The sequence below is a fragment of the Phyllobates terribilis genome, unplaced genomic scaffold (genome assembly GCF_046119375.1).
Source record: "Phyllobates terribilis strain yellow unplaced genomic scaffold, ASM4611937v1 Scaffold_1__5_contigs__length_1240528914, whole genome shotgun sequence".
NCBI lineage: Eukaryota > Metazoa > Chordata > Amphibia > Anura > Dendrobatidae > Phyllobates > Phyllobates terribilis.
Window position 1 is genome coordinate 22,868,035 of NW_027362761.1, and position 2,953 is coordinate 22,870,987.

Consider the following 2,953-nt stretch of genomic DNA (forward strand, 5'->3'; position numbering starts at 1 on the left):
AGTTTGAAAATTGCAAAATTTTCAAAATTTTCGCCAAATTTCTGATTTTTTCACAAATAAACGCAAGTCATATCGAAGAAATTTTACCACTATCATGAAGTACAATATGTCACAAAAAAACAATCTCAGAATCAGGGGGATCCATTGAAGCGTTCCAGAGTAATTACCTCATAAAGTGACAGTGGTCAGAATTGAAAAAATTGGCCCGGTCACGAAGGCAAAAACAGGCTCTGGCGCGAAGTGGTTAATTAAAATTACCCCTTTAGCCCCTTCATCCCCCAGCCTGTTTTCACCTTCGTGACAAGGCCAAATTTTACAATTCTGACCAGTGTCACTTTATGTGGTAATAACTGTAGAACACTTCGAAGGAATCCCAGTGATTCTGAGACTGTTTTCTATCGTGACACATTGTACTTCATGACAATGGTAAAATTTCTTCAATATGACTTACGTTTATTTGTGCAAAAAATTGAAATTTGGCGAAAATTTGAAGTGTTCAAACTTTGAATTTTAATGCCCGTAAATCAGAGAGCTATGTCACATAGAATAGTTAATAAATAACATTTCCCACATGTGTACTTTATATCAGCACAATTTTTGAAACATAATTTTTTCATAGGAAATTAGAAGGGTTAAAAAGTGGACCTGCGATTTCTCATTTTTGCAACAAAATTTACAAAACCGTTTTTTAGGGACCACATCACATTTGAAGTGACTTTGAGAGGTCTATATGATAGAAAATATCCAAAGGTGACACCATTCTAAAAACTGCACCCCTCAAGGTGCTCAAAACCACATTCAAGAAGTTTATTAACCCTTCAGGTGCTTCACAGGAACTGAAGCAATGTGAAAGGAAAAAATGATACTTTAGACCCCAATTTTTTAAGGGTAACAGGAGAAAATGCACCATACAATTTGTTGTGCAATTTCTCCTGAGTATGCCGATACCCAATATGTGGTGGAAAACTTCTCTTTGGGTGCACGGCAGGGCTCGGAAGGGAAGGAGCTCCATTTGACTTACAATGCAAAATTTGCTAGAATCATTAGGGAATGCCATGACGCATTTGGAAAGCCTCTAATGTGCCTAAACAGTGGAAAACCTCCACAAATGACCGCATTTTGGAAACTAGACCCACAAGGAACTTATATAGAAGTGTGGTGAGCACCTTGATTCCCCATGTGCTTCACAGAAGTTTGTAACTTACGGGTCCAGGTGGTGGAACCTCTGTGCTTTGGTGCAAGGAGGGACCAGAGGGGCATGACTAAGTGCCAACTCGTCCTGACCAAGGTTGCACGGCGGCTCAATCGACTCCGTGAACCAGGGAGGGACCGAGCAGGGGGACCAGGTGCGACTCTGGGACCGACCTTGTGTGAGAGCAGGTGACTCCCATGGGTCAGATGTCAGGAACTGACCGGTACAGTGGATGCGCATGCAGGAAGGCTGACGGGTGGTCCGAATAGATAAGCAGGCTAGTTCGGCAGGTAACAGGTAGGTGCTCTGGGTAGACTGGCGGGCAAGCACGACAGGTAACAGGCAGATGCTTCCAGGTAAGCAGGCTGGCGGGCACGGCAGGTAACTGGCAGGCAGATTGGCAAGCAGGACTGACAGGCAGACTGGCGGGCAGGACTGACAGGCAGACTGGCGGGCAGGACTGACAGGCAGCAGGACCTGAGGGCTGGAGCAAGTTTTAAGCACGCGGAACAACAACCTTGCACAGGCACCTCCATTTTGGAGGAGGTGCCTTATATAGGGGAAGTCCTCCGGCCATTGGCCGGGGACTCCGTAGGATGGTGTGCGGCCCCTTTAAGAGGGAGGGAGCGCGCAGTGCGCGCCACAGCAGCTGCAGGACGGGAGCTGGAAGACGCCAGACCAGGGCCGTGGCAGTGAAGGGAACGGCATCTCTGCCCGGTAGGAGGTAGAGACGCCGATGCTACAATAACGTTGAGTCATGAAAATAAAAAATCACATTTTTCCCACAAAAAGGTTTTTTAACCCCAATTCTTTTATCTTCACAAGAGTAACAAGAGAAAATGCACCATACAATTTGTTGTGTAATTTCTCCTGAGTACGCTGATATTTAATATGTGGAATAAACTACTGTTTGGGCGCATGGCAGGGTTTGGAAGGGAAGGAGCGCCATTTGACTTTTTGAATGCAAAATTTGCTGGAATCATTAGCGGACGCCATGTCACATCTGGAGAGCCCCTGATGTGCCTAAACAGTGGAAATCCACCACAAGTGACCCCATTTTGGAAACTAGACCCCTCAAATAACTTATCCAGATGTGTGGTGAGCACCTTGAACCCCCAAGTGCTTCACAGAAGTTTATAAGGTAGACCTGTGAAAATAAAAAAATCTAATTTTATCCACAAAAAATGTTCTTTTAGCCAAAAATGTTTTATTTTCTAAAGGGTAACAGGAGAAAATAGACCCCAAAATTTGTTGTGCAATTTTTCCTGAGTACGTCAATACCCAATATGTGGGGTAAATCTACTGCTTGTATGCACAGCAGGGCTCAGAAAGGAAGGAGTCACAGTTTGATGGAATAGTTTGCGGGTGTGCCTAAACGGTGGAAACCCCCCACAAATTACCCCATTTTATAAAATACAACCCTAAAGGAATTTATATAGATGTGTGGTGAGCTCGTTTAACCCACAGATGCTTCACAGAATTTTACAACGTTGATCTGTGAAAATGAAGAAAAATTATTTTTCCCACAAAAATGTTGTTTTAGCCCCAGATTTTTTTTCATTTTCACAAGGATAGCAGGAGAAAATGGACCACAAAATGTGTTGTGCAATTTCTCCTGAGTACAACAATGCCCCATATGTGCTGAAAACTACATTTGAGGCACAGTGCAAAGCTCAGAAGGGTAGAAGCGCCATATTGGAGTTCAGATTTTGCTGGCTTGGTTTGAGGGTGCCATGTCACATTGATAGAGCCCCTGAGGTG